The sequence below is a fragment of the Cervus elaphus genome, chromosome 18 (genome assembly GCF_910594005.1).
Source record: "Cervus elaphus chromosome 18, mCerEla1.1, whole genome shotgun sequence".
NCBI lineage: Eukaryota > Metazoa > Chordata > Mammalia > Artiodactyla > Cervidae > Cervus > Cervus elaphus.
In genome coordinates this window covers 85809032-85831651 of record NC_057832.1, presented here as the reverse complement: position 1 = coordinate 85831651, position 22620 = coordinate 85809032, and the positions used below count along the sequence as shown (strand labels likewise).

Below are 22620 nucleotides of genomic sequence, written 5' to 3'. Positions count from 1 at the left end.
ATAAATACTCAAAATTAATACTTTAGGCCAAAATTAATACTTTAAGCCAATCCTTAAGATTTCTGTCTATAATATGCTAAGACACCAAACAACACAAAAAGTGTAACATGGGGACCATGAATAGTTCCTGTCTTAAATAGAAATGGCCATGGCAGAGGGCTCCACCAGCTATGCCCAAGGCACTCAAGCTGGAACTCTTTTTCAAAGTTCATTTATTTCCACCAGACGCATATTTCAGGGATATCAAAAATCTCCCAATTCTGTCCAAAATCATATTGGGAGGCAAAATCTTAATTACTGCGCACTTCCAGCAAAGGGCTCTGGGGAGGAAAAGGGAGAAAGATAAAGGAGCGAAGAAAGGTGTTTTCTAGAACCAGTCTGGCTAACGCCACTGGCCAGGTCTCTGCACAGCGACCGACCCTCCATACCTCCGACTAACGGGGCTCTGCTACTTGGAGATGCGGACGGTCCATCATTTCAAACTGAAATGGCAGCTGGAAAATGTGGAACAGCTGGCAGAGAGCTGGGAGAAAATGTTTTACATAAATATATGTACATATAAACTGGCAGAGGGCCACAAGCGCTGTACCCAAGGCCAGAATCTCCTCAGGACTGCACACCACGGAGATGAGACCCCGGGGCGGGCGGGAGGAGTCGCCCGGAGGATGCCCCCCGCACAGTCTGTTTACACGAGGTCAGCCGGGGAAGCGTGGGTCCAGCAGCTCTCCGGACGGCATCTCCTGAAGGAGGTGCCATCGCCGACTCAAGCACAAAGTTCAGGGGAGGATAAAAGGCCTGGCTGTGCGGTGGTGCTTCGGCATCTGGCAATCTGCTTAGAAGTCACTTCACAAACTCCCTAAGTTTGGGGTAAATATTTACTCCTTCTCCACCTCCTCCCGCCCATGTGCCCTCTGCAACTCCAGAAAGTAACTGTCCCCTGCAGAGTGATTCATACCCAACTCTGCTCGCTGAAAATGCGACCTCTTAAATGATCACTGCAGGCGCCACGGTTACCCATACCACGACCACCACCACCCCCGCACCACTCACTCCCTGCAGCTTCTAATCCTTTCATTTCTTTTGTTGTCTTTTCCCTTACTTTCTTTCATTTTTTTTTTTAAATGCTGTCTCTGGAAAGGAAAAGAAATGAAAGAATCCCAAATCATCCACAGATGGTACAACTTTCACTTTTCCTCTCTTAGGACGGAGGCGCGCCTCTTTCTCCCGGCTCACACCCCACCCCCGATGGGAAGCGCAGGCTGGAGGAAGCCCCCGCCGCGGCGCTCCTCGCGCGCACCCACCTCACCGCCCGCCGCCTTCCGCGCCCGGCCCCCCAGAGGCATGCAACAGTGCGAAGGCGGGCGCCCGAGCCGCGGGGGCTAGCGGAGTTCCTTTCGGCCCTCGGGAAAAGGAGTTGGGGCGAGGGGTGCAGTCGCCGCGACTGCTCCAAACTTCGTCCCCAGACCTCCCAACTCCGGGAGGTGAAATTCTCCAGCCCGTCTCCGGATGGCAGCCAGGTCAGACGCTGCGAAGGGGAGCATCACGCAGGAGGGGGCGAAGGGAAGGCTGGTTCCGACGCCTTACCGGCTGCTCCCGAAATCTGGGCGCCTTTTGACAGCCATTTTCAGTTCCTCCCGCGCCCCCCGTCGGGGACTCCCCTCTCGACCCAGAGGCGCGGGCGCGGCCGCAGGAGCTGGCTCCCCGGTGCGGGGCCCCGCGAAACAAAGAACTTCGGGCGGGACGTACCTGCGGCGGCGGCGGCTGTCAAGTCCCCGAACTTCCCATAGACCCGCGTCCCGGGCGCGGGCTGGCGGCTCCGGGTTCCGCGCGGCCGCGGGCCGCTCTGGCTAAGGCAAGAGGCCGGGCAGGGCGCGGGGGTCCCCGGCGACGGGCATGGTGCGGCGCGGGCGGCCGCGGGGCGCGCGGGGAGGGCGGGTCGGGGCGGCGAGGGGGCGCGAGGGCGAGTGTGCGAGCGCGCCGGCGGCGGTGGCGGTGGCGGTGGCGTTGCCCCTGCCCGCTCCCGCCCGCTCGTGCGACTCCGGCATCGGTTTCAGGGATCGTGTAATCCGATCCCTTCTGACTCACAGGCCCTGAGTGACAGTTCTGATTTGGTTCACCCGCGGGAGGGAGGGGAAAGAGAAAGAAAGAAAGCCCCCGCTGCGCTCCCCTCCTCACATGCAACCGACTTTCTGGAAGAAGGTCCCATCCCGGCCTGGAAACCCGCGCGGGCTTGGAGGCTCCCCCAGTCCCTACCCGCGCAGCCTGCGCTACTCACGGGTGGAAAAGTTGTCCCTCGGCTCTGCTCTTCCCTCCCTCGCGCTCCCTCCTTCCCTCCTCTCCTCCTCTTCCTCCTCCTCCCCGCGCTCCTCCTCCCCCAAGTTTTAACAGATGTTGCCGGACTCTCGGCTCGCGCTCGCGCTCCCTCTTCCTCCGCCCCCGCCCCCGCCCCGTCCCTTTTCTTTCTGCCACTCTCCGGCGGCGCGGTGGGGACGCGCCGAGCAGCAGGACGCCTGCCACCGCAGGGGGCGAAGTTGGGAAAACTTGGGAGGAGTGCGGCTCGCCTTACTTTTGCTTTCTCGCTCCTTCCTGGCCGCGCCGGGGGCCCGCGCTTCCCCACCCGCCGGGTCCCTGCTCCCGCGGCGGGTCCCAGCGGCGACGCGGGCGGCGGCGCGGAGGCGGCCCGGGCCGGGGTCGGGGGCTGCGGGGGGAGCCCGGGCGCCCCGAGCCACGCGCGCGCTCCCTCCCCGCCCTCCGCCTCCTCCGCCCCTCCCCGATCCTCTCACAGACACATTCAAGCCTGCTCCTCCTCTTCCCCCTCCTTGACCCCGCGCCCGCTCCGCGCGCCGAGGCCCCACCCACCCGGCTAGGGGAAGGGGGCCCTGGCGTGATGTCACCGCCGCCCTCCCCGCCCGCGCTCGCCCCGCCGCCCCCCACCCCAGCGCCCAGCGCGCCCGGGCAGCTCGTCCCAGCTCCCGTCGCCTTCCGCCCCGCCTCTCCGCTCCGCTTTCTCCCGGCTCCCAGTTTGGGCTCCCTTTTTTCTTCTTTTAAGGCCTCTCTGATCACAGCCACCCCCCTTCCCTCCTAGACTCTCCCTCTCCTTGTACATTTCCCCAGGCCAACCCTGAAACTCCCCCTCTCGCCTGAGGATGCTTTTGAAAGTTCAGATTTTTCCTCCCCACCGACTCCTCTGCCCTCGGAGCCAAATCTGGGAAGTGGGAGCTCCCCACTACGCAGCCTGCTATTCCCATGGGTTACTTTAGTAAGGACACAAAAACAAAGACCCCAGGCTTGGAGCCTGGACTCCAACGTGAGCTACCAGAGTGTCTCTGTCCCTGATTGATTTTCAGCGGCCCAGTACCAGAAAAAAAATTATTTTCCCTCCCTTCTCAACCAGCCAGCCTGCATCCATCTGTTCCCTTCCAGCCTGGACCTGTAACCCAAACAAGGAGTTCCCAAGGGAGGAACAACGAAAGGAAAAGAAAACTGGTGGCATGCCCGAATCCATTCTTCCTGGGGTCATCTGAGAGTCCGCCCACCCTCCGGTGGCCTCCCGCAGCGCCTCGGAGCTCAGGGTGCACTAGTGTTGACTCCTAGAGCATCTTGACTGAAGGAAGAGCGTAGGTGGATGAATGATTAGCTATTATGATCTGAAGAGCATTTTGAGATTCAGATGCTTAGCTGGAGAATTTTTTAAGGGAATTGATGGTGGTGTTCACTATTTGTTTCCTGGGACTTGTTGCTTATCTCAAAGATATCACAAAAGCAGACCCTGGCTTAAGCTTTTATGGTAGAAGCAGTGGAGATAAAGGAGGACTGGAGGTCCTTATGAGCCATTTATTTTACAGTTTCTCTCTGTACTTCACCGTGTTTGGGGGGAAAAAAATCTGACTCATACAGAGCCTTAGGATTCAAGGGTGGTGGTCCCAGCTTCCCCTTACTAACTGGCCTTAGGCCCAGGAGGATTCTCTGAGCATCCACAGGCTCTGGGCTCATCTGCAGAATGGTGATAGGAAAACCAGGCCAGTCCACATACCTCCCAGGATTTGTAAGGGCTTCCAAAGAGATAATGCATGTGAAAGTGGAAATGGATACAAATGCCTAAGAATTATATTATGCTCTTTCCCACGTATACTTCAGCATCCGTCACAATATTTTTTTTTGTATTCAAGTACTGCTTCTGTCTCAATCACATGAATGCAAGTAATACATCCCGATAGCCTCCTCTGTTCACCCAATGGCAAAAAAATAATAATAATAATAAGTAAAAAGGAGAACGACAGCCAATAAATCAACAACTGGAATAAACTAGATATTTTGACTCTTACTTAAAAGTCTAGCACATTTTGGATTTGAAGATCTTGATTCTCAGTTTTAAAAAGATGAGAACAAAGGGAAAGCAGCTCATCGTTCTCCTTATGCCCATCAGAATAGTTAAAAACAAGAGGAGAAATAAAGCTGGTGTCTCCTGTGTGTCCCTGTGTCCTCACCTTAGGTTCTTGGCAGAAATGAAGTTTTCTGCTTTAGTGATAAACACAGATGTGAGTGGGAACATTTTGCAGAAATAGTAGAGGAAATATAAAACAAGGGTTACCCTCATGTGAGTTAAATAATGCCATAATACAATGACTTTCAGCCTATATTAACAGAAAAATTCTTTATCCAAAGGAAATCTTGTGTGGAATCCCTGCATATAAAGGAAAGCCATCTCTAGTTGCTGTTGGGTGGGGTTTCAAAGCCCAACCCCTTAGCCTTTCTCTTGTCACTCACTCCCTTTTTTTAAGAGCCCTGAGACATCTCTAACAACCTTAAAGTCACCCTGAAACTCAATAATGTAACCTCCTTGTAATGGTAAACAGGCACTTACAGTTTTACAAGGTTCTGAGATCACCCTTCCTATAGACAGCATTCCCTCAGTTCCCTTTTCAAATGCAAAAAGTCCTAGGCATTTTAACATAATGTGTCCTCAAAATACTTAAGCTTATAAGACAGTTCTTGTTGGTTTGTTTGCTTGTCTTTTGGCAACAAATTGAATGAAATAGGGGACTCGAAGATATTCGTATGAGTCTTCTAGGGCTGCCATAACGAAGGACCACAAACTGGGTGGCTTAAAGCATCAGATATCCATTGTCTCTGGAGAGGGAAATGGCAACCCACTTCAGAGAAATCCCATGGATAGAGGAGCTTGGCAGGCTACAGTCCATGGGGTCACAGAAGAGCCAGATACAACTTAGAACCTAAGCAACATCCATTGTCTTACAGTTCTAGAGGCTAGAAGTCCAAAGTCAATGTCTCAGCAAGGCCATGCTCCCTCTGAAACCTCTAGGGGAAGATCTTTCCTTGCATCTTCCTAGTTTCTGGTGGTTATCTGTCAACCCATGGTGTTTCTTGCTTTGCCACTGCTTCACTCTTAACGTCTGACTCTATAGTCATATAGCATCCTCTCTTTGTTTTTGTTTTTTTTTTCTCTCTCTCCCTCTCTTCTTCCTAAGGACACCAGTCATAGAAGGGGGCAACAGAGGATGAGACGGTTGGATGGCATCATCAACTCAATGGACGTGAATTTGAGCAAACTCCAGGAGATGGTGAAGGACAGGGAAGCCTGGCATGCTGCAGTCCATGGGGTCACAAAGAATCGGACACGACTTAGCGACTGAACAACTCCAATATGACCTCATCTAAACTGAGTACATCAGCAACAACCCCGTTTCCAAATCAGATTACATTCTGAGACTCCAGGAGTTAGAGCTATAATATATCTTTTGGAGGGGGGGACACAATTCAATCCATGAAAATACTGAAAACAACAAAGCAGGATAAAGGATCTGCAACTGAGAGGACAAAGAATGAAACTGAGAACGAACTTTGCATGCTCCTCTGGTTTTTCTGTTTTTGTTTTCTTTGTTTTTTTTTTTTTTTTGCTGTGGTGGGTTTTCGTTGCTGTGTGTGGACTTTCTCTAGTTGCAGACCATGGGCTTCTCATTGCAGTGACCTCTTGTTGCAGAGCACAGGCTCAGTGGTTGCAACCCTCAGGCTTAGTTGCCCTGCAGCAGGTGCCCCTGGACCAGGGATCGAACCCAGGTCCCCTGCATTGGCAGGCAGATTCCTAACCACTGAGCAACCAAGGAAGTCTACTCTGTATTTTTTTGCCCTGTCACATGTGCTTATCCTTAATGACTGTTCTTGCTCTCACTACTACAGCTCTTCCATCTCTCTTCACGGTAAACCCCCAATTAATTATTGGGAAATTCCAAGTACAAGTTCATGTGTACTGATAAGCTCCCAGCTGCAAGTGACAAAATTCCAACTCAAATTGGCTTAAGTTAAAGGGGAGGTGGGTGTTTTGTTGACTGAAAAGTCCAGGAGTATGTAAGTAGAGTTCAAGTAAGGCAGGACTTAGAGGCACAAACAATGTCAGCTGAGTCCTATTTTCCATCTTTCAGTTAGGCTTTACGCACATTTCATGATACAGGGTTTTGTTTTTTTGTTTTTTTTTTTTTTAGGCTACCAAGGGCAGTGGCCAGAGGCAGTTGCATGCCAGATAAACAGCACAAGTCCTCTATAAAGCCCAACATGATGGCCTCCATATTCTTCCTCCTTTCCTGTAAATGTGAGACTGTCACTATTTGCCCTGCTCCTCTTCTGTATATGCAGGACTCTCGCCTCTGCTTCAGTTGCCCAATGTGGGGCTCCCTACTGGGAGGTGATGCCTTCAGGACACCATCTTCTGGGGCATCCTCAGTACTCTGAAGTCAGTACATCCCATATCTGTGTAAGGAGAAGGATTTTCTTGTCCTTTGAAGTTATACTTGATCACAAGGCTCTTAATATTTTGTTCTCATATATGAATATCCTGGACTTCCTTGGTGGCTCAGTAGTAGAGAATTTGCTTGATCTGGGAAGATCCTCTGCAGAAGGAAGTGGCAACCCACTCAAGTATTTTTGCCTGAGAAATTCCATGGACAGAGGAGGCTGGCGGGCTACAGTCCATGGGGTTGCAAAAGAGCCGGATACAACTTAGCCACTGAACAACAACAACGTGAAGATCCTACCAATTTCCTTTTCTGAAAATAGCTCAAGGATTCATACCTTTTTCATCCCCAGACTCAAGATAATAAATTCTCATAATGAAAGTGCAACCCTTTGCCTCCATATCCCCATGTGCATGCATTCACCCATATATCCATCCATCCATCCATCCATCCATCCACCTACCCATCTACTGACTCATTCACCAGTGTTGGTTTACTGTTGTCCCAAGCCTATCTGCCACATACTGTCTACACTTATGGTGAGTTATTTCCCAGGAGGCTTCTCAGTCTAGCATGCAAATAGACTCCTTGCAGACAACATAACCCATCCATCCAACATTTACAAATGTTTCTGAATTCAGTAGAGAACACAGCCTAACGCTGAAACTAGGATCTTTAACATCTGTCTGTCTGTCTTTCAGATGTTTGTAGGTGCCAGTTAAGGATTCTCACCACTTTGAAAAATGGTGGGAATGGAAATACTATACAGGCTGCATTTGAGAACCAGACTGCAAAGACAGTAAGTGTTTTTCTATCCAACCATGCTCCCCTCAACTGACCTACGGCACCCCCCCGCCACACACACACACACTCCAAGTGGAAGCAGATGGAAAAGGCAGACCTCCCTCCCAACTAGGAAGCTCTGACTTGGGCAATCTCATGTGAGTTTGAGGAGAGGGGGAACTTGGCCCCAGGAAGGAGGCAAAGAGAGAGAGCAAGAATCAGAGTTTTTGATCCCAAGGTCACCCAACTCATCGTTCTCTCTCCCTCCCCTTTCCTCCTCTGTCACCTAGTTTCCTGAAGTGCTCTCTTCTGGATTCTCCCTCGGGGCCATGACAGCCGATTCCTAGACTGAACAGATTTGATGGCCTAAGGACAACTTTGACCCCTTTGGGATTCCTGCTGCCTCCTTGAATTTTCTGGACATCATGTTTCTGCACGCCCTGCACCTATCAGTGTGTGTGTGTTGGGTGGGGGGAAGTACTGAGGGTCTAGGCAGACCCACCAGCCACACTCATGTCCCGGGAGAGCCCCAGGGAAGGAAACCCTCCCCGAGTTGGCCCAGAGTGGACAGCCCGAGCTTCCCCACGCTGACTGGCCACTTGCCAAGAGGGAGAATGTTGTAAAGTGCATCACACAGGTGCCCTCCGGAGGGTCTCTCACTCAGCACCCGCATAACTTATTCTTGCATCTTCTTGGAACATTGGGATTATAAATGTAACCCAGATGTGGGCTGCGTCCCTCTTCACCTTGGAGATGTTGCTATAATTGGCTTGGACCTCAGCCAATACCACAAGTTGGAAAGACCTAAAGCCCTCCATTTGGATCTCAACAAGTTCAAAGACCCCCTGTGGATACTGCCTGACACCACCCCTTACTCCATCCTCAAACCCCTGCCCGATCCACAGGAAACCACCCAGAGCAGGCAACGGGTGAGATTGTAGATTTCACTGATGCTTTGTGTAGCTCAGGGGTGAGTTTTTCTCCCTCCTTCTCTTTCAAAAATAAAACAAGTTTTTCTCTGCCTCAAACAGCAGTTTAGCAACCAGCATCTGTTTCTTGAAGTCTCACCTTCCTTTCCTAGGAGCATATTCACGTGATACCCTGATTTCACTTGCCTTTTCCATTTTTTTGCCCAGGCTCTGCTCTGCTACCTTTGTCTTCAGCTCCAATCTACCTGGCAGCAAAGCTCAGGACTTTTTTTTTTCCCAGCTGCACCAAGCCATATGTGGACTCTTAGTTCCTCAACTAGGAATTGAACCCACACCCTCTGCATTAGAAGCTCAGAGTCTTAACCACTGGACCACCAGGGAAGTCCTGCCCAGCACTCTTTGAGTTTCCATAAAGTTAAGGTAACAAGCAGTGGCCCATGGGACACATTGTCTATCAACATCTATTATTCACTGTGCATGAGTACATTTTGTCCTGGACTCTTCATTTTGCCACAGCCCCCACACCTCCCCCATTGCCTTATAAACTTGCAGCTACATACGTTTGCATCATCTGTCTCATTCCTGAAAACAATTTGAATTTGCTGCTTTCTGCCCTTAAATAATTCACTGACACAAATTGTGGGTTTTACTGAATCTTTTTATAAACAGGCTGCAAAGGAGGGGATGCAACATCAAACATATCATAGAAAATACCTCCAACATTTTCCTCTAGACTTTCTGTCCTTCATTTGTCTCTGACTGTACCCCTACTGTATTATTTTATCTTCTCCTGTTCAGTGCCCAGTCCCACCAATTTCCCTTTTCTTAGAACAATCCACTTCTGCACTTCTAAGGGTGGTGTCCTGAGAGATTCCAGGATCCATCTCTCTTAGAAAGTGGTTTAAGACATCCATACAGCTCAGGAGCTCATCTTACCATTATAGTCTTTCGCCCTAATCTTTTACATACACATCCAACAACTTGTCAGTGTATTTTCCTCCAAACAAGTATGAGAAGTTCTATGAGGAGGAGTTTTGGTGAAAAATGGTTTCTGTATTTGCTCCATAAGAAACTAAGAAAATCAAGACCACGCACCTGGGAATGTAGTAAAGATTTGGGATATTTCAAGGAAAGATGAGAAGCAGTGGTCATATGCTTGGAAAGTATTGTACTTGTAGAAAGAGGGACCTCCCCCACCTCAATAACTGTGGGGTTCAGAGGAGGAGCTCTGTGATCAAAGGAAGAGGTTAACATGAGTTGATGATGGGGACTTCCCCAGTGGTCCAGTGGCTGAGACTCTGTGCTTGCAATGCAGGGGGCTGGGGTTCCATCCCTGGTCAGGGAACTAGATCCTACATGCCACAACTAAAGATCCCACATGCAGCAACAAAGACCTGACACAACCAAATAAATTAATCAAATAAATATTTCTAAAAAACCATGAGTGGTGATCGAAGAACAATGGGATCTGACCCCCCACACAGCAGCAAGCCCAGCCAGGAGCAGAAGAACTGTTGTGGTGGTGCAGTCGTTAAAGATGTATCCTACTCTTGCAACCCCATGGCCTGTAGCCCACCAGGCTTCTCTGTCCATGGAATTCTCCAGTCAAGAACACTGAAGTGGTTTGCCCTTTCCTTCTCCAGGGGATCTTCCCTAATCAGAGATCAAACCCGTACACTGCAGGCAGATTCTTTACCGACTGAGCTAGCAGAACTGTTAGAGCAGAGCTTATGGTGGCCATGGGAGAATGTTCATGAACCAGAAAGAGTGTGGGGCCTCAGAGAGCCTAGCAGGGGACGGGAAGAATGTAGAAGCTCTCTGTCCCATTATCCCAAAAGCTGAGAGCTCAGAGCCAGAGACGACTTTTATACCTTTGTTATTATAACTCCACTTTCATTGGCTCTTCCAGGGTCCATCGTGGCTGAGGAGGAAAGCACAGTTCTATACAGAAGGTAGAAGGTAGGACTGTCTCTCTCTCTGCTCATTTCTCTCTCTCTCTTTATCTCTCTCTCCATCTCTTTCTCTGCCTATGCATAACCGAAACATATTGTTTGGCTTTCTATAATTAAAACTAACAGTCTCACTTCTTTGGGGCTTTCCCATTAGTCAGAAGCATACAAGACAGAACAGACCTGGATGTAAATCCACCATCACTAGCTTTGTAACTTTGCCAAGTCAACTCACTCAGTTTGCCCATCTGTAAATTGGAAACAGTGATATTCATCTCCCAGAGTTTTTGTGAGAAGAAAATGAGATGGTGGATTATAAAGGGCTGGGCCTTTTGTCTGGATTAAGAAATGCCTAGAAAAGCAAATTTCCTTTGTTCCTATTTTTTATGCCAGTTCCATGTTACTAGTCACAGCTTTTTCACACTCAGTAAGGAAGACACTTGAGAGGTAGAAGTTTAAGTCTCTGTTCTACCTAACCTATAAAAGTGTGACTTGTCTTGAACAGTTCTTTTTACTAAAATATACATAGTCATTAAAGTACTTTAAAAGTAACAAAGGGCTCTTGGGAGAAAAATTTCTGCCCCCCAGAAACAATCTGCCAGTTCTAAATAACTTGCTATTCTGCCATTCCCACAACTGTTTAGAAATCATTTACCACCATGTCATTCAAAACCAACAAAGATCCATAGCACCTGGCCCTTGCTACTCTAGGTTTTTCTTTATATAAACCCATCAACAGCCCTGGCCTGCAGGATGACTCTGCCAGCTAGGCTCAGTGAAAAGGTGAGGTTTCTTTGCTGGTTTGGACTGCTTATACCTGAGGGACTCTGACTGATTCTCTGTTCAGTCATTTACTCATTCAACAAACATGCACCAAGCATGTGCTATGTGACAGGCTGCCCAAGCCACTGGGCATATGGCGATGAGCCCACAGTCACATTTCTTTGTCCTCACAGAGGGGACCATGAAGGACAAGAGCAGGGTGGTATGTGACAGATAGGAACCTGCCATAAATGAAGGAGTCATGGGTGCCTCTTTGAGGAGGTGATCGGGGCTGAGATCCAAGGATGCAGAGCAGCGCTGAGTCTGGCAGCATGGTCCAGGCAGAGGAAGTCTGAGGAAGTATCATGACTGAAGGCTGGGAGGTAGGCAGAGCTTGCCAGGTTCCAGGACAGAAGGTTAGTGTCGGTTTTGCTTATGTTCCACTTGATCCAGGAAATTGGTCCTGCCACCTTAGGTGATGTCAAGAAGGGTTTCGAGATACTGGTTTTAAAGGCATGTTATTATAATGAAGTATGCTTTTATGCTTAGCTCATAATTTTACTCCTACATGAATTAAGAACCACACACTGCATTTATTTTTCTTTCCTCAAAGTTTCACATCACATTTGAAAGCATTGATTCTACATATTCATTTGGTTCCCAAGATACCATGAAGAGAAACATATGCTCTTCTTACTTACCATTTGATATACCAAATAAAAAATATTCATTCTGCCCACTTCTTAAGCTCCACCAATATTAGATATGTTTTAGAGCAGAAATATACTAGGTTACATGTGGTATCTATCTGTGGAGCACATTTCAAAGAGAGGCACGCCAACAAGCACATTTGTATGAAGGCTGTAAAATAAAATCAAGTTTGAGCTTAAAATACCAATGCACCACATTCTTAGTTGCTTGTTAACTTGAATTAACAGTGCTTGCACTTCTGCGGTCAGATTTCATCTACACACGCAGAATGAAGTGGAGAATTGAGTAAATTATCTTTATATGGGCCAGGCAGTAAGGCAAAAAGTGGTTAATTAGCCTGGATTATCCGGATTCTGGTCTTATCAGAAGGTTGCATCAGAAAGCCAGAATAAAACACCTTTCTTTTTACAGTTATTAAATAATCACAATGTTGATTGGAAAGGTGCTGGGAAGATAGGCATCATGGTTAGTCTCCTAAAGAAGGAGCCAGGCTATGAAGAATTCTTTCAGGCTGGCCCAAATAAGAGAGACCTGGGCAGTAATTAAATTCCTGTATTTTTCTCAAGGGCTTCCCTGGTGGCTCAGTAGTAAAGAATCCGCCTACTAATGTAGGAGATGTGGGTTAGATCCCTGAGTCAGAAAGATCCCTTGGAGAAGGAAATGGTAACCCACTCCAGTATTCTTGCCTAGAAAATCCCGTGGACCTAGGAGCCTGGCGGGCTACAGTTCCTGGGGTCACAAAAGAGTCAGACATGACTTAGCGACTAAACAACAACAATGTTTTGCAAACCCAAATCGATCAGCTTGGACAAGACACCTTTCACAATAAAGATTCTGTTAAGAACAGGTTTCAGGGTTTTTAGAAACTAACCCTTTATTTTGTATTGTCAATTATACCATGCTCTGGAGCAGAAATGGGCACAGACACCAATGTTTCCCAAGGGAAATGATTCATGTCCCAGAATCATAACCCTCAGCTCCAACATGCTTTCTGAGAGCCTTCACAAAGGGTCTACTGGCTTATCATGGACTGGGCTCTCCCATTCTTATCTCATTGCCACAAGATTCCAGTTAAAGAAGTAGTAGAAGGAAAGAATTTAGTCCACCTACTTGCCATCAAGTCAACCTATTTGCTATCAGGTCAATATGGAAGCTGTCTTACGTTTAAAAACTTGTTTGGTGTTGGTGGCAAAGCTTAGGCTCAAAGAATCAAAGTCAATGTTAGTTCTGCCTCTTCTTGGCCAGGTGTTCTTGGGAAAACTACTCAGCTCCTCTGAGCTGCAGCTTCCTAGAGGTTAAATGGAATCCTTAGACTTTATAAAAGTATTTAGGAAATTCAATAAGATAATATTTATTTCCTGTCTGGCACTTAGGCACTCAGCTTGATTTCTTCCCCCCCCTTTCTAAAAAGATACTTAGAGTAATTCCAGGGTAGGAACTCAATAAACATGTCTTAAATAAGTAAAATAGATAGATGAAAGATAGACTGATAGATGATAGGTGGACAGATAGAAGATATGTGATAGACAGTTGATAGGTATAGTTAGATAACTGGTAAGTATGTAGAGCACCATGAGAAGAGGTAGATTATAAGACAGTCCAGTGGCTTAAATCAAAAAGGGTAAGTCATCCGGAAGTGCATTCTCCAGGAAGAAATAAAGCAGATAACCTTCAGAGCATCTCTTATCTCTAGGTTTGTCTGTGCTTTGGCTAGCGTGTCTTCCTGAGAACAGGGTTTCTCCGATCACAGGGTAGAACACGTGACCTCAGATGGGAAGAGAAGAAAGATTACCACTTGTGGCTTCAGATACTGGAGAGGGGATAACTATTTATCTCAGACGCATTTGAAAAATCCCATGGGACGAACCCAATAAACCAAGATGTAGGAATGAGGACTTGGTGATTGATTTGCTTTGTAGGGAGCGAGGAGAATGCAGCCTGATTCCCACTTCCTCATAATGATAATGAGATGATGGCACTAACTTCATGTAAGGTACATGATTGAAGGGCTTGTGATGGTAGAGATAAGAGGAGCTGTGGGAGGCAATGGTAAAGTGTGAATATGTTCAGTTCAGTTCAGTAGCTCAGTCGTGTCTGACTCTTTGCGACCCCATGAACTGCAGCACACCAGGCCTCCCTGTCGATCACCAACTCCAGGAGCCTACCCAAATTCATGTCCGTTGAGTCGGTGATGCAATCCAACCATCTCATCCTCTGTCGTCCCCTTTTCCTCCTGCCTTCAATCTTTCCCAGCATCAGGGTCTTTTCAAATGAGTCAGCTCTTCACATCAGGTGGCCAAAATATTGGAGCTTCAGCTTCAACATCAGTCCTTTCAATGAACACCCAGGACTGATCTCCTTTAGGATGGACTGGTTGGATCTCCTTGCAGTCCAAGGGACTCTCAAGAGTCTTCTCCAACACCACAGTTCAAAAGCATCATTTCTTCTGCGCTCAGCTTTCTTTATAGTCCAACTTTCACATCCATACATGACTACTGGAAAAACCAAAGCTTTGACTAGATGGACCTTTATTGGCAAAGTAATGTCTCTGCTTTTTAATATGCTGCCTAGGTTGGTCATAACTTTCCTTCCAAGGAGTAAGCGTGTTTTAATTTCATGGCTGCAATCACCATCTGCAGTGATTTTGGAGCCCAAAAAAATAAAATCAGCCACTGTTTCCACTGTTTCCCCATCTATTTCCCATGAAGTGATGGGACCAGATGCCATGATAATTTTCTGAATGTTGAACTTTAAGCCAACTTTTTCACTCTCCTCTACTGTGATATTTCAAGTTTGAAGTGTATGTGGTAATAAGAGTGAAATAGAGGATACTAGATTTATAAACATGGAGTTGGAGTGAGGAGAGTGGACAAATTTGAGCCATACCTTCCCTCCCTCCCTTTTAAAAATATGGTATGTACCTTTTTTGAGATCTCTCTAGTCTTGACCAGGTTTATTGCTTAGAATTTGGTCTATCCCAGGCATATAATTGTAAAAACAAAAAAGTTGGTTTTGAAATGTTAACAGAAAGACTCATTTGGGAATTTGGGATATTGATTTCTTGGACCAATGACTTATATGCTAATATTTTCTTTAACATAGTCTAAGTACAGTCTAGTATAATCTAAAATTATTTGCATCATACATTTTGACTGATTTGGTTAAGATGGTTTAACAGAGGGCAGGCTTAATGTCTGCTTTTTTTTTTTTTTAATTTAGGGGTTAGTGCAGTGGCTAATGTTGTTTTGTTTTGCAAGGATCATTGACAAAGAATTTAAAGGTGGTTGCTAGAGGGGAGAGAATGAACATTGTAACCTGCATGCTCAAGTTGGGACAAGACGGTGGAGTAGAAGGACCTTGGGCTCATCTCCTCATAAACTGCATTCTGCAACTGTTGAATTGAAGGTTAATGTCCTTCCTCTATCCCCCCAGCTGCACGGGGCTGGTGGCAGTTCTAGCTTGCAAACAAAGTCCCCCAAGACTGATGTGTACCACTTGGTGTGAATTTCCAGACTACTTCTTGATTAAGAACTTCTAACCGTGATCTTGCATAATCATCACCTAATGTACTGAGAGGCTACACGTCTCATCCAACTACAGACATCCTTAGATCTCAGCAGGGGAACGAAGCAAATGACATTACAGAGAGAAAGAATGCAGAATATTCCATTTCTTTTCAGCTTGTTACCAGATTTCTGCATCTTCATTGTTTCCACTGCAATTTGTTGCAGTGACCTGGTACTTAATTTTATGATTGGTTGTTATGAAACTCAAGTATTAGAATGAGATTAAAAATTGTTGACATTGCATTGGGCAAAGTATACTTCCACTGTGTAGCTCAGCTGTTTCCCCAGGGAAAACAGGTATAACATGTTCAAATCTTGGGCAGACTTCCTCTAAAAGTTTCTCTTGACAGACTGTTCTGTAATCATGACCACTCTGTCTAAAGGAAGGGAAGAACGCAGCGGCAATACAGATCTAAATGTGAACTTGCCATATGTAAGATTACAGTTGTACTTCTGAACCTTCCTAGCTTACCACCAGTCAGAATAGACCCAGAGCTCTGAAAGACATATATTCGTCTGAGACACACAATGTGTTTTTGTCTCAATATCTAGATCCACATATGGGTCAATAGATGGAACACTCTGGAAAAATGACTCAACATTCTTATTGTCAATTACTAGAAGTATATTATTTAACTAAAAAAAACAAGCGCCTGTTTAAAACTTCTACCAGTGTACATTTTAGTCTTTTCCAAAAGACCCTCAAATCTCAAACTGGTAATAAACTATAGAACTATAAAAGTTTCTACAGTTTTTCTCTCAATGCATCCCTGGAAATCTTCTTGAGAATCAAATCATCATAAAGTTGCTCATATTTTCCTAGAGGGACAATGTCATAATTGGGAGTTGAGATATTGACTAAGGATTTGGAGTCAAATAAATCATAAATATGGCCACTGATCTACCATAAATGCAAAGTCATAACTGCTATAAACCTCAGTGATCAGTTAACATTTTAAAATTATGTTCTAAGTCACAGAGGCCCATCATTTTATGACTGTAGGAGACCTTTGGGATTAGTTTGTCCAGCCCACAGTTTGGAGATAAGGAAATTTAAATCAAAGATGATTAAGTGATTTGATTAATGTAGTTAGGAGAAGAGCCAGGATCACAGCTCCATCTTTCCCCTCTGCTATGTCCGTCCCCAGCGACACTCTGTAAAATCAAACATGCAAATACCAATGAGAAAAGGGGAAACATATGAGGATAGAAACATAGAGGAGACGGAGAAGTTATTTTATCATCCATGCCACCTAATATTAGTATTTTTATTATCATAAAATATTAATTTCACATCTGTTTTGTAATTCTGTTATCCCTCTGCATTTAGAAGAATATTTTAGGGGACCAAGTGATTCCTTTTTCTGCTTCTTAATCAACTTTCCTAAACAACTACAGACTTTCAAAATCACTCCCTGAGAACAGGGACTGGCAAACCTTTTTTTGTAAAAGATCAGATAGTAAATATTTTAGACTTCTCAGGCCACACAGTCTGCGTAACTTCTCTACTCTGTAGCCAGAGACAACAATAAAAGAATGGGTGGGACTGTGTTCCAGTAAATCTATTTATGGATGCTGACATTTGAATCTCATATAGTTTTTATTATTTTCATGTGTCACAAAGTGCTATTCTTCTTTTGATTTTTTTCCCAACCATTTAAAAAGATAAAGCCCTTCTTAGCTTGCAGTTGTACCAAAACAGGTAGAGGGCCAAATTTGGCTGTGTTTGCTGACCTGTCTTATTGGGGGGAAAGGGGTTGAGGGTTCAAGTTAAAAAAAAACCTTCTTTCAATTTGATGCAGCCATTGTGGAAAATGGTATGGAGTTCTCCAAAACAACAACTAGAACTACCAAATGACCCAGCAGTTCCACTCCTGGGTATATATCCCCCCCTCAAAAGAAGAAAACTCTCATTCAAAAAGATATATACACCCCAGCATTCATTGTACCATGTTTACAATTGCTGAGATGAGGAAGCAACCTAAGTGTCCACAAACAGATGAATGGGTAAAGAAGATGTGGTATACACACACACACACACACACACACACACACCATGGAATATTACTCAGCCACAAAAAAGGGTGAAAATTTTGCATTTGCAGCAGTCGCAGATGGACTTGGAGGGTGTTACGCTAAGTGAAATAAGTTAGACACAGAAAGACAAATAGCTTATGATCTAACTTACATGTGGAATCTAAAAAATATAAGAAACTAGTGAATACAACAAAAAAGAAGAAGACTCACAGATATAGAGAACATACAGTGGTTACCAGTGGGAAGAGGGAAGGAGGGAAGGGCAATATAAGGACGGGAAAGTGGGAGTTACACATATTGGCTCAAGGATGTATTGGACAACATAGGGGATAGAGCCAAAATTCTGTAATAACTGTAAATGGAAAGTGACCTTTAAAAATTGTATTACATTTTTAATGCAAAATAAATATTAACAAGCAAATAGATAAAAGATGTTCTTTTAAAATGTACTTTGGGATTGTTACTTAATCTTTATGTGTCTTTGTCTGTAAATGCAGGGGTCCCCATCTATTTCATAGGGTGGCTTTGAGGCCTGAGTGAGATACCAGATGCTGAATAAATGTTAAAGCCCTTTCTTGCTTCTTGCTCTTTTAACTCTCATACATGCAGACACGCACACTTTTTTTTTTTTTAGTGAGTTTCTTTCCTTCCGTTTATTTCCTTCTCTTTCTCAGTTACCCCATGGCACTGAAGTACATAAAGGATCACATAAGACCCATTTGTGAAAATCAGTGTTCTGGTTGGAAAGTCAGTCTTCTCTGTACCACCGACCACTTGTTTTACCTTTGCTATTTTCACTCCTGAAAATAAAAACAAAACAGTCCCAACAAACTGCAAACAAAAAACCCTGACATATTCAGGAGTCCAAGTGTAGGAAACAACAGATATGTGAACTTGGGTGACTTGTGAACGGGAGAACAGGAAAGTTGTGGCGATTATATTCTGCGTTAAGGCAGCAGGACTCCAATTTGCTGAACACATCTGAGTCCAGAACTTTCTGCAGCTGTCACCTGGGAGTCATCACCATGCTGAGAGGTTTGGTCCAGCCCTTGCTACCCTTTTTCAGGCCTTGGCTCAGAGCCCAAATTAACTGACCTCCGTGCAGCTGGACCAAAGACACTCATAACAGATACCCAATCTGTTGCGTCAGCATCAAGAAACTTCACTGAGATATAGCCCAGTGACTATGATATGGCCAACACCAAAGTCCCCAAGCTTTCTTCTGATCCACGGACAATTCTGGAGGAGACAGAACATCACAAAAGGGCAGCTGGATGAGTTTTCATGGAAAAAAATGAAGGATGCTATTGTTCTCAACATGAAGGTTAAATGGGAAGTTGGGACTGAGAGAATGAGGAGGAAAATATATCCTCTGGAGAAGGAAAAGGCAACCCATTCCAGTACTTTGTCATCAGAGTTCTAAATGCCTGTTAAAAAAGTCACTGATCTTCTTCCTGTCTTCTGGGGTCATTGCTATGAAACAGCACAGAATGGGATTCTTCCATTGGGCGTTCATTCATTAACTGGTTTTTGGTTACTAGACCCCATGGCAGGCACTGGGAATTCACAAGCTAACACAACAGTTGCTACTCTGAAGGACCTTGCTCTTATGAGGCAGGGTAGGCAATAGACAAGACAATGAAAATTACCATGGACCTTGCTAAGTGCTATGATGGGGGTGATTCAGTGGGCTCCATGAGCTCCTAAAAGAGTGATAGCCTAGGCTAGGGTGGACAGGGAAGGCTAGCCAGAGAAAATGACTTGTCAGCTGAGGTCATACCTAAGGTTGAGTACGACTCAGCCAGGCAGACTTCCCTGATGGCTCAGACGGTAAAGCATCTGCCTATAATGCAGGAGACCCGGATTTGATCCCTGGGTTGGGAAGATCCTCTGGAGAAGGAAAAGGCAACCCATTCCAGTACTCTTGCCTGGAAAATTCCATGGACGGAGGAGCCTGGCGAGCTACAGTCCATGGGATCCCAAAGACTGAGCAACTTCACTTTCACTTTCAGCCAGGCGAAGGCAGCATAAGGCGGGGCAGAGAGGAGAAAGTGGAAGAGAGCAAGAAACACAGTTGGCATTTCTGGGATGTTTATTATTAATATATGCTTGGCATCCTTCTGAGCTGTTTATCTCTATTACCTCAATTATGTGGTGATTGCTCGTGTGATGTCCTTTTCACATGACAAAACAGAGAAGTTAGGTTGCCGGTTTAGTGCCACACTGCAATTAAGTGGCAAAGCGGGGTTCACATCAGGCATACTGGTTCCAGAGCCTTAGTTCTTAACCACTACACAGAGAAAATGGCAAGAGAGCATATGGGGACTTCAGAAGTAACTTCAACTTATCCGGTATGGTTGACTGGGGCCATAACTAGGAAGTCAGTGCACCACAAAGTGAACACCCTTCACATAGAACATAGTGCAGAGAGGGGTGTCTTCAATCTTTTCATTGTATACACACAAGAAGTGACCATTAGCTTGATAAAATTTGGGGGTATGCATATAATGCTTGATGAAAATTACTTATATTTTGTTTATATTATGCAATTATGATTGAAAAAATAAAAAGTATTAAGATATTAGCATAGAATCTATGTAAAAATTCTAAAATCTTTTCAACATATTTTTTGTGTGTGTGTGAAAAACTTGATCTTGCTTCCACCAAGATAACTTTTTAATAACTGATTTTGTGTTTCAGATGTCTGCAAGACCCTCTACTCAGGAACTTCTCATGTGCATTTCTTTGGAGTCCTGATAGGGACCATCAACAGAAAATTTGTTCACACCAACAGGTCATAAGACATTTTTAGATCTTTTATTTTACAACCAATCAAAAATGTATGAAAGTTGAAATTGTATTAAGATATCTAAGAGGGCTCCTTTTTCTTTCACAGACAAAGGTGAAAGTGAGAACGGATTTCCAAAGCAGGCAAATCCTTGGTAATAAAGCATTTCAGAACAATGATGAAACTTGAGTTAGCACAAGGCACATGGGGTATCAGGGGGCCACCTTGTAGCCATCTGAGGCACCTGAAAGGATGGTGATGGCAGCCACCACTGGACAGATGTATTCGCTTAGATGCAGACAGAGCTTCCTGCCTGACCTCCTCTGCAGCCCTGCCGCTCAACGCTCAGCATCGTGGGCTGCACGCCCCTGGTGTAGCTGGCAGCTCCTGGAGCACCTTGTCTGCAATGCAGAGTGACGCCCCCTGCAGCTGCTACTGAGATAAACATCAAGGATGAGGGTGTCAGCACGTGGTCCAGCCCAAGTTAGGCCTCCCCACTCCCCGCTATGGGACAAGAGTATGACATCAGTCTGGCTCTGCCATGCTCTGAAGAGCCCTGGACAAAGCTACTCACAGTTCGAGTGGGTCTGGCTGCCTCATGGCCAAATGAACTGATGTTTGGTGACACCTCTGCAGTTCATTCGTAGCTCACCAACTGGGAAGTTCTAAATTAAATAGTGCTTAAGTATGAAGGCTCCTGAGCCAGATAGCCTGAACTGGAATCCCAGTTTCTCCTCTACCCAGCTCTGTGCCTTTGGGGTGAGTTAATCAACATTTCTTTTTCCCTGCTTTCTCATCTGTAAGCTCATAGTCTTTGTGTATGGGGCTTCCCAGGTGGTTCAGCAGTAAAGAATCTACCTGCCAATGCAGGAGCTGCAGGAGATGTGGGTTTAATCCCTGGGTTGGAAAATCCCCTGGAGGAGGGCATGGCAACCTACTCTAGTATTCTTACTGGATAATCCTATGGACAGAGGAGTTGGTAAGGATGTGGGGAGGATACTAGGGTAAGGAAATCACATCTCCAAGGCTTTCAGGCAAGAAGGAATTTGGTGTATGGAATAAAGAGACCCATGGGCTGAGCATATGAGCATGCATAGGTAAGAGTGGCCTACAATAGGGCTAGAGAAACCAGCAGTGGTTAGATCTTGCAAGGCCCTATTGGCCACCTGGAGGAATTCCATTTTTTAAAATATTTTAACATTTAATTCCACTTTTTAAATTTTATCTATTTATTTTTAATCTATTTTTAAAGACCTAATTTTATTTGTTTATATTTAAACTTTTTGTCTACATGGCATGTGGATCTTAGTTCCTGGACCAAAAATGGAACCCGTACTCCCTGCAGTGGAAGCTCAGAGTCTTAACCACTGGACCAACAGAAAGTCTGAACTTCATTTTTAACCCAAGGTATGAAGAGTTTTGAGTATAGTAGAAATATGACTCAAAGTGTGATGTGCATAGACAAATTGAAACACAATGGAAGCTGAAAGCCCAGTGGGTATTATTTGCAGTCACCCCAGGAGAGGGATGATGAAGATTTAAACTTGGTGGTGGCAGTGGAGACAAGGGAAGAAGGTAGATGAATTTTTTAAGTAGTATTGACAGGCCCTGATTAAAAATTGGATGTGGAGGCAAGGTGGAAAAGAGGGAGGAGAATTATGGTTCTCAGTTGTCTTTCTTGGGCAAGTAGGTACCATTGTACTGGGATTTGAAAAGAAATATAAAGAAAATTTTGAACATGGATTCAGATATTTGTGAGATGGTTATGTGAAGATGTCTGGACATATAGTGGACTAAAAAAATTATTTTAGAGAGAAGGGGGTCATTGATGTACAGGTGGGATTCAAAGTTATTGGAATGGATGAGATTGCCAGAATGTAGCTTGTATGACAGTTCAAAGCCTTGATCTCCAATGCTTTGTGAGAGTGAATGCAGGTGAAGAAGGCAACAGCCCAGGAGTGATTCAAATAGCAGAAAGAAAATCCTATCTTATAGGTAAGTTAATGATGACACAGGAGGAAGGGAGTGAGTACTTCCAGAAGATGCACAGGCCTACTAAGTGGAAGGCTGATGCTCATTAAAGAAGCCAAGGAAGGTAAGCGTTTGAATGTACCATGGAATCAACAATAAAGTTTATTAATAACTTACACCAGAGCAGTTTTTGTGAAACGGTTTAGAGAAGAGCCAGACTGGAGGGAATGAGAAGTGAGGAAGCCTAAAAGGGTTCATTTGAACCTATTTTCTTTTCTATGCACTGTCCTATATTTGTCCTTCCTTTTATTGCCAAAATGATGGACATGACAGCCTGCATCTGCTGATCCCACTTCCTAACCACTCCTTCTCTTC

The 22620-nt window shown here is 45.3% G+C and overlaps 1 protein-coding gene and 1 long non-coding RNA gene across 6 annotated transcripts in view; one reads left to right on the top strand and one right to left on the bottom strand.

Annotated features, from left to right (window-relative positions):
* GLI3 (GLI family zinc finger 3) overlaps positions 1-2690 on the bottom strand; it is a 305459-nt gene extending 302769 nt beyond the window's left edge. For 2 of the 4 annotated variants that reach the window (XM_043872220.1, XM_043872223.1), the window contains exon 1: positions 1747-2263. The gene's annotated coding sequence lies outside the window, so the exon portion shown is untranslated. The other 2 variants (XM_043872222.1, XM_043872221.1) reach the window with 2 other exon arrangements.
* Positions 2691-5995: 3305 nt separating this feature from the next.
* On the top strand, positions 5996-21022 carry LOC122674128. 2 transcript variants are annotated; one of them, XR_006334905.1, is made up of 7 exons: positions 5996-7288; positions 7451-7548; positions 7823-8461; positions 8669-8881; positions 10371-10420; positions 20187-20280; positions 20383-21022. It is a non-coding gene; the product is annotated as an uncharacterized LOC122674128 (long non-coding RNA). The 2 variants fall into 2 exon arrangements; XR_006334904.1 differs by lacking the exons at positions 8669-8881; positions 10371-10420; positions 20187-20280; positions 20383-21022 and having other exon boundaries at positions 7823-8577.
* The last annotated feature ends 1598 nt before the right edge of the window (positions 21023-22620 follow it).